Below are 9923 nucleotides of genomic sequence, written 5' to 3'. Positions count from 1 at the left end.
CTCCCCTCAAGTGTGCATTTCTAGCGCCACACTTTTCAACTCTGATCTCCAGCATCTGCAGTCCTCACTTTCTCCTAATCCAGGCTGCTAATAACCAAGCGTGAGGCCGTCATATCAAGAGACCCACTCAAATATAAGGAATCCAAGTATGACCTTTGCAGAGCCAATAAGACAGCCGATCCAAATACCAATACCGATCCAAATTAGAGACCCAGACAGACATCCAGCGACTATAGTAAGGACTGAATGACATCATAGATTCTAAAAAGAGACCTATCCCTCTCAGATTGTCTCAAAGCCTTCTATGCTCGCTTTGAGCAGAATTTTGGTGGAGAGGTAACACCTATTCCAACAAGTCCTGTCGAACCTATCCCAACAGTCACTGCATCAGAGGTCAGATCAGTTTTCTTTTGTGTGAATGCAAGAAAAGTGATGAGGCCGTGCACTCAGAGCATGCGCAGGTCAACTGGCAGAGGTCTTCTCAGACATCTTCAACCTCTCCCTGCAGCTGGCCACTGTCTTTTCCTGTTTCAAGACGGCTAACATCATCCCTGTGCCTAAGAAGGCTCATGCACTCAATGACTACCACCCAGTGGCCCTACCTTCAGTGGTCATGAAATGCTTTGAAAGGCTGGTCATGACATTAATCAACTCCAGTCTCCCCACTACTTTTGACCAACTCCAATTTGCCTATCGGACCAACAGATCCCCATCAGATGCCATATCACTTACCCTTCTCTCCACCCTGGAATATCTTGACACCAAGAACAGCTATACAAGAATCCTACTCATTGAGTTTTGAGAAGATTTGTAGCTCAGGTTGACATCGGATTGCTTACTGAGCTGGAAGGTTCATTTCTAGACGTTTCATCACCCTACTAGGTAACATCTTCAGCAGGCCTCCAGGCGAAGCACTGTTGATAATTCCTCCTTTCTATTTATATGTTTGGGTTTCTTTGGGTTGGTGATGTCATTTCTCGTGGTGACATCATTTCCTGTGGTGATGTTATTTCCGTGTCTTTTTCTCAGGGGGTGGTAGATAGGGTCTAACTCCATGTGTTTGTTGATTTTGTTCTGGTTGGAATACCATGCTTCTATGAATTCTCGTCTGTCTAGCTTGTCCTAGCATGAATGTGTTGTCCCAGTCGAAGTGGTGTCCTTCCTCATCTGTATGTAAGGATACTAATGAGAGAGGTCATGTTATTTTGTGGCTAGGTTGTAGCATAAAAAAAAAGGAAACACACTCCATACACAAGAAAGGAAAGCACTGGAAAGACTAAAAAAAGATAAAAATATTGTCATCCTACCTGCAGACAAAGGACGCTTGACAGTCATTCTCAATCGAAGAGACTACATTGAAAAAGCGAACGCACTACTTTCAGAAACCAACATTTACTAACAAATAGCAATAGACCCGACCCCACAACTAGAGAACCGAATCACCACCCTACTCAAAAAACTTCAGAAATCTGGAGAAATAAATACGACTGACTTCCAAAAAATGACACAAGACGGATCCAACACACCACGCTTCTATGGATTACACAAAATTCACAAACCAGAAGCCCCCCTCAGACACATAGTTTCGCTACCTGGAACACCAACTTACAGATTGGCCAAGGAGCTACACCAAAGACTAAAACACTTAGTAGAAGATTCATGACACTCCATCCACTCAATCCAAGAATTCCTGAAGACTATCAAAGACGCTCAGATAGAAGAGGATGAAACAATGGTCTCCTTTGATGCAACAGCCCTGTTTACATAAATCACCATTACCCTGTCCAAGGAAACACTGACTACACTATTAGAAGACCCAAAGACACATACACCAAACACCACTAACTTCATCAGCAAGGACAGTATCGTCAAGCTAGACCTATGCCTTACTACACACTTCACCTTGAACAATAAAACTTACACACAAGTCAACAGAACACCCATGGGATCTCTGATATTAGGGTTCTTAGTAGAGGCAGTAATGCAGAGACCTAAACAAACAGCTCTGCCAACCATCCAACCCAAACTTTGGGTCCACTACATGGATGACACCTTTCTCATCACTAAATGAAACAAATTAGAGGAAACCTTCAAGACCATCAATAATATCCATACTGGCATAAAATTCACTAAAGAGGAGGAAAACAACAACAAACTACCATTCCTGGATGTCACAGTAGAGCAAACAGCCAATGGGGAACTTCAAACCAGCGTCTACAGGAAAACAACACAAATGGACCAAATATTGAACTCCAGAAGCAATCACCCCAACATCCACAAACGAAGCTGCATCAGAACATTATTCCAATGAGCTACAACACATTGCAGCACAGAGGAACTACGCAGAGCAGACGAAAATCACCTATATAGTATATTCAAAAAGAATGGGTACCCAATGAACTCAATCAACAGATTTCTCAGCAACAAACCAAAACAGACAAAATGCATCCAGAAACCCTAACCACTCTCCCCTACATCAAAGACATCTCAGAAATGACTGCCAGACTAATCGGACCTCTTGGCATCATGGTAGCCCACAAACCCACCAACACACTAAAACAGCAGCTAATGAACTTGAAAGACCCTATATGGACAACAAGCAAAACTAATGGTATTTACAAAATACTGTGCAAGGATTGTAACAAACACTACATTTGACAAACAGGCAGAAAACTAGCCACCAGGATACATGGACATCAACTAGCTACAAAACAACATGACCCACTCTCACAAGTATCCTTACATACAGATGAGGAAGGACACCACTTCAACTGGGACAACACCTCCAACCTAGGACAAGCCAGACAGAGACACACACAAGAATTTCTAGAAGCATGGCATTCCAACTGGAACTCTATCAACAAACACATCGAGTTAGACTCCATCTACCACCCCCTGAGAAAAAGACCCGGAAATGACATCACCACAGGAAATGACATCACCAACCTAAAGAAACCCAAACATATAAATAGAAAGGAGGAATTATCAACAGTGCTTCACCCAGAGGCCCGCTAAAAATGTTACAAAACTTCTGGAAAGAACCTTCTAGCTCAGCGAGCAAACCTCCATTCAGATCCTACTCATTGACTACAGTTCAGCCTTCAACACTATTATCCCCTCGAGACTGATTACTAAACTGAGTGGGCGGCACGGTGGCACAGTGGTTAGCACTGTTGCCTCACAGCGCCAGAGACCCGGGTTCAATTCCCGCCTCAGGCGACTGTCTGTGTGGAGTTTGCACATTCTCTCCGTGTCTGTGTGGGTTTCCTCCGGGTGCTCCGGTTTCCTCCCACAATCCAAAAAATGTGCAGGTTAGGCAAATTGGCCATGCTAAATTGCCCATAGTGTTAGGTGAAGGGGTAAATGTAGGGGAATGGGTTTGGATGGGTTACGCTTCAGCGGGTCGGTGTGGACTTGTTGGGCCGAAGGGCCTGTTTCCACACTGTAAGTAATCTAAATCTAATCTAATCTCGGACTAAGCCCCACTCTCTACAACTGGATCCTCAGTTTCCTGACCAACAGGCCACAATCAGAGAAAATTGGGGACAATATTTCATCCTCACTAACATTCAACACTTGAGCCCACCAGGGAAGCGTATCCAGTCCCCTACTGTACTCACTGTATACCCATGACTGCGTTGCCAAATACCAGATTAATGCCATTTACAAGTTCGCTGATGACACCACCATAGTCGGTCGAATCTCAGATGGCGACAAAACAGACTACAGACGGGAGGTGGAACACCTGGAAAAATAGTGCTCTGAGAATAACCTTGCTCTCAATGCTGGCAAAACCAAGGAACTCATTATTGACTTTCGATGGGATGTTATTCATGCCCCCCTACACATTAACAGCACAGAGATGGAACCAATGGGGAATGTTAAGCTCCTGGGAGTGGTCATCCACAACAAGCTTTCTTGGACTCTTCATGTGGATGCAATGCTTACAAAGGCCCAACAACGTCTCTTCTTCATCAGGCAGCTGAGGAAATTTGGCATAACGGTGAACACCCTTGCCAATGTTTACAGGTGTACCATCAAGTATCTGGTATGGCAAGTGTACCATTCAAGATCGGAGACAGTTACAGAGAGCAGCGAACTCAGTCCCAACAAACACAAAGGCCAACCTCCCATCTATAGAATCTATCTACCAGGCCCGTTGTCAAGAAAAGGCCACCAGCATTCTCAAAGATCCATCCCATTCTGGCAATGCTTTTCTACAACCTCTACCATTGGGGAGAACACACACACCAGCCAGTTTCATAACAGTCTCTACCCTACTGTTGTTAGAATACTGTTGTTAGAATAGGACTCACAAATTCTTAACATTTGCCTGTACCTGTGTTTTTGTTTTTGCCGCTATTTACCTATTATTTACTTATCCATGCTACTTAACTATGTGATCTGCCTTTTCACTGTGCCTAGGTACACGTGACAATAAATTCAATTCAATTCAGCATTCTGGCAAATCTCTTCAGCACCCTCTCCAAAGCCTCCATATCATTCCTGTAATGTGGCAATCAGAATCGAACACAATACTTTAACTGTGGTTTAACCAAAGGCTTACAAAGAAGCAACATGACATAGATTAATAGACTGTACAGCACAAAAACAGACCCTTTGGTCCAACTCATCCACCCCAACCAAATTGTTGCATTTGCCAACATTTCCTATAAACCCTTCCTATTCATATATCCATCCAGATGCACTTTAAATGTTGTAATTGTACCAGCCTCCACCATTTCCACTGGGAGCTCATTCCATATACACACCACCCTCTGGATGAAAAAGTTGCCCATTAGGTCCCTTTTAAATTTTTCCCCTCTCATCTTAAACGTTGGACCATCATGACTCGCACTCAGTTCCCCAACCAATAAAGGCAAGCATGTCATACACCTTATTACCACCCTATCTACTTTCGTGGCCACGTTTTGGGAGCTATGGACTTGAAACCCATGATCCCTATGTACATCAATGCTGTTCAGGGTCCTGCCACTAACTATACATTTCTTGAACATTTGATCTCCCAAAGTGCAGCACCTCACACCTATCCAGATTAAACTCCATCTGCCATTTTTCTGCTCATATTTACAGCTGATTCATATTCCACCGTATCCTTTGACAACTTTCTACACTATCCACAACGTCATTGACCTTTGTATTATTTGCAAACTTACTAACTCACCAGCGACATTTTCATCCAAGTCATTTATATATATCACAAAGAGAATCGCTCCCATTATGGATCCCTGCAGAACACCACTAGTCACAGACCTCCATTTAGAAAAACACCCTGCCACCACTACCCTCTACCTTCTATGGGTAATGTTCTGGATGTGCCTATCATGAGGGATCTTGTCAAAGGCCTTACTAAAATCCATGTAGACAACATCCACTGCTCTAATCCCATCAATCACTTTTGTCACCTCCTCAAAAAATTAAATCAAGTTATTAAGACATGACCTGCCCTGCACAAAGCCATTCTGACTGTACCTAATTGGGTCATGCTTTTCCAAATACGCTTAAATCTTATACCTAAGAATTCTCTCGAATAGCTGATGTGAGACCCACTGATCTATAGTTTCTTGGATTATCCCTATTTCCCTTTTTGAACAGAGAAACAACATTAGCCACTTGGAGAAAGTGAGGACTGCAGATAATGGAGATCAGAGATCAGAGCTGGGAAAAGCACAGCTGGTCAGGCAGTATCCAAAGAGCAAAACAGTCAATGTTTTGAGCATTAGCTCTTCATCAGGAATGAAGAAGAGCTTAAGCTGGAAACATCGGCTCTCCTGCTCCTCGGATGCTGCCTGAGTAGCTGTGCTTTTGCAATGCTACACTTTTCGACTCCAACATTAGCTACTTGCCAGTCTCTGGGACCTCTCCAGTGGTTAGCAAGGATAATACAAAGATCTTGGTCAAGGCCCCAGCAATCTCCTTTCTTTCCTGTCTATTAATCTGGTTCAGATGCCATCAGGTCCTGGGGACTTATCCACCTCTTCAAGAGACCCAACACCATTTCTTTCTTGAACTCAAAATGCCCTAGCATAGTAGGATGCTCCTTACAAATTTCATTATCTTCCATACAAATGCAAAGTTGGGAATTAAATATTCAGGGATCTATGACTATGACTTTTCTAAAAGGCAAACGGGAAGGAAAATGTAGTGGAGTAGCTTTATTAGTATGAAATGGAATAAATAGAACTAGGGACATAGTCTAAAAATTAGGACCAGAGCATTCAGAAGATACGTTAGAAAGCGTTTCTACACACAAAGGGTAATAGATGTCTGGAACTCTCTCCCACAAATGGCAGTGGATGCAGAATTAGTTGTTCATTTTAAGTCTCAGATAAATTTATGTTGAGCAAAGATATTAAGGGATATGGGCCAAAGACCCATATGTACATAAGGCGTGATTTTATTAAATGGTGGTTTGAAGGATTGAATAGCATGCTCCTATGTTCATATGTCCCTAAGTACAATTGCAAGAAATTATGTTGGATGATATGGAATCCTTATGGGCATAGGGAACAAATAACAAGAGGAGTTGGTGGGAGTAGTCTACAGTTGCTGTTTTGTAGGACAGAGAATAAATCACAACATAACAATGGCATGTATAAAAGGCAGTACACAAATTATGGGTGACTATAATCTTCACATACATTGGGAAAGTCAAATGGGAAAACACAGCCAGGAGGACAAATTCATAGATTGTATTTGGAGCAGTATGTCATGGATCAAAATAGGAAGTAAATTATTTTGGATCTGATAAGGTGCAATAAGGCATGCTTCAGAAAACATCTGAGTAAGACTTTAGGAAGGGGATAAATCAACCATGGTTAAACAAGGAAATTGAGTTAAGTGTAAATTTGAAAGAAAAACATACAATGTGGCAAAGATTAGTGGTAAACAAGAGGAAAGAAAGTTTTGAAAGCCTACAAAGGATGACCAAAAAGATAATACAGGAAGAAAATAAATGATGAGGGCAAACTAGTGAGTAACATAAAAGCAGACAGTAAGAGCTTCTTTAAATATAGAATCATAGAATCACTACATGTGGAAGCAGGGCATTCAGCCCATCGAGTCCATACCAACCCTCCCTTCCAGACTTACCCCATCTCTGTAACCCTGCATTTACCATGGCTAATTCCCTGCATATCCCTGGATACTGTGGACAATTTAGCATGGCCAATCCACCTAACCTGTACATCTTGGACAGTGGGAGGAAAACAGGTCACCAAGAGAAAATCCATACAGTCATGGGGAGAATGTGCAAACTCCACACAAACAGTTGCCCAAGGGTGGAATCAAATCTGGGTCCCTTGCACTGTGGGCAGCAATGCTAGCCACTGAGCCACCTCGCAGTCCTGAAGAAAGAAAAAGAGAAGCCAAAATAGGAAGACATATCTTAAAGAACAAGGCTGAGAAATAATAATGGGGAATCAGGAAATGTCAGAGGAGTTGAATAAGTTCTGTGCATCAGTCTTCAAACTGGAAGACATTGCTAGCATTTCAAAACTAGTAAATAACTAAATGGCCTAAAGTGGGTGGGAGAGACTAAATAAGCATAGGATGTCTCACCAGAGAAAATATCCTAGGGAAATTAAAGGGGCTGAAGTCTGATAAGTCTCCTCAACATGATGGGTTGCATCCTAGCATTTTAAAAGCAGTTGCTATAGTATATTAGGTTGGATAGAGAATTGAGAGAAAGTGAGGGCTGCAGATGCTGGAGATCAGAGCTGAAAATGTGTTGCTGGAAAAGCGCAGCAGGTCAGGCAGCATCCAAGTAACAGGAGAATCGACGTTTTGGGCATAAGCCCTTTGGCTTACTAAAGAAGACCAGGAATTGAGTTAAAGAGCAATTTTCAGAGTGGTATATTGTAACTAGTCAAATGCTACATGGATCAGTACAGGGACTACAATTGTCTATAACTGTGGTCTCCAGCATATACATTGCAGAAGCCTCTGACAATCGGTTTCACCACCTGCCCACATTCCCTACGTGTATTTCTGGCAGTTCATCTCGCTTTCTGCCTATATTCCTTCTTCATGCATACCTCTGTTCTCTCCTTCACGCACATTGGTCATTCATGGCACTGCATGACCTCCTCTTCCAGAAGCTATATGGCCAGGGAAAAGTTCACGCTGTTAACAGCTTGTAGCATTGTTTTTCAGTTTGGTCCAGTTGGACTAGCATTGCAGGGTAAATTAAGTTCTATGGTGCAATACAAATGAATGAATAAAAAGTATACTAGGCACTGACATGTGAAGCCAGTATATTACAGTCCTAGAAACCTACCAGATTATTCAGCCCGTTATGTCAAGGCAAACTCTACTACAGGAGTTCAGCTAGTACAACTCCTCTGCCTATTCTCTGTAAACATTCAGTTTTTTTTCTTCACCTGCTTATCTAATAGGTCTGTGCAGTATAAAGACAAACTACAGGCAACACTGCCATGCCTCATACCCAATATTTGAGCAACACAAGCAAATTAGGGCCACCAAAAATCAATCTTGACTACAGGAATGACCTCCAGTGCCTCCTCTCTTGAAAGCAGCCAGTGACATTCTGGATGATCCAGAAGCCTACCTGCAACAATGACAAGCTGCATAGTGATGTCACGAACTACAAAGTGAAGCAATAATGATGAGTAATGAACCTGGACTATTTAAAAAGAAACCAAAAATATACAACTTCCACACAGAATGGGAAATAAACGTCTGTTCACAACTGTGGAAGAAAATAGTATTTGTCTTATATGTTACACCAAAGTGCGTCAACAATTAAAAAGAGGAATGTGGAACAATGCCACACAACAATGCTCAGTTCAAGGAGATTTTCCTTTGAACTGCATGCTTTAGATAAAGACAGTGGATGAACTAATGGCAGTTGTGAAATCTCAAAAGGCATTTTCTTTTCCTAAATCAGCAGCACAAAGGCAAGGCCTGCACTGAAGATTTATTTTGCATTTGTCATCTTCTAGCAAAGCACGAAGAATCATTCACAGATTACCAAGGAATTAAACAAGTGATGACTGTAACTGTTGACTTTACATTCAAAGACTTAAAGGGGAAAAAAGAAACAATAATGGAAATCTAAAGAATATCATTTGATGCTGAACAGTAGCAAGATGAGTGGAGTCTTTGTTGGAAGATATCTTTCAACAATTACAGCAGGATCTAAAGGATTGTAAATGCTTCTCACTGCAGTTTGATGAATCCATCAACATGACTGACACAGCAATTGTTTTTGTACACATGGTTTTTAGGGACATAACAACTAAAGGGCATGTTATCACCCTTTTTCCCTTTAAAAAGAGACCAAGAATTGAAGATATCTACAACAAATTCAAAAGGTACATGTCTGAGAAAAACATTCCGAGCATGTGACTGGTTTCTATCACAGCAAGAGGATTCGCAGTAGGGTTAAAATCAACTAGGTAAAAACAATGACTGCAGATGCTGGAAACCAGATTCTGGATTAGTGGTGCTGGAATAGCACAGCAGTTCAGGCAGCATCTGAGGAGCAGTAAAATCGACGTTTCGAGCAAAAGCCCTTCATCAGGAATACAGGCAGAGAGCCTGAAGGGTGGAGAGATAAGTGAGAGGAGGGTGGGAGTGGGGAGAAAGTAGCATAGAGTACAATAGGTGAGTGGGGGAAGGGATGAAGGTGATAGGTCGGGGGGGAGGGTGGAGTGGATAGGTGGAAAAGAAGATAGGCAGGTAGGACAAGTCATAGGGACAGTGCTGAGCTGGAAGTTTGGAACTGGGGTGAGGTGAGGGTGGGGGAAATGAGGAAACTGCTGAAGGTCCACATTGATGCCCTGGGGTTGAAGTGTTCCTAGACGGAAGATGAGGCGTTCTTCCTCCAGGCGTCTGGTGGTGAGGGAGCAGCGGTGAAGGAGGCCCAGGACCTCCATGCC

The 9923-nt window shown here is 42.5% G+C and overlaps 1 pseudogene; it reads left to right on the top strand.

Moving 5' to 3' along the window:
- The first annotated feature begins 1127 nt into the window (after positions 1–1127).
- LOC148145332 (uncharacterized) lies at positions 1128–9100 on the top strand (annotated as a pseudogene).
- The last annotated feature ends 823 nt before the right edge of the window (positions 9101–9923 follow it).

The sequence above is a fragment of the Chiloscyllium plagiosum genome, unplaced genomic scaffold (genome assembly GCF_037043375.1).
Source record: "Chiloscyllium plagiosum isolate Xiang-an unplaced genomic scaffold, Cpla_swu_hap1 HiC_scaffold_25, whole genome shotgun sequence".
Lineage (NCBI taxonomy): Eukaryota > Metazoa > Chordata > Chondrichthyes > Orectolobiformes > Hemiscylliidae > Chiloscyllium > Chiloscyllium plagiosum.
The sequence above is the reverse complement of the archived record's forward strand: the minus strand, read 5'-3'. Positions and strand labels throughout refer to the sequence as shown.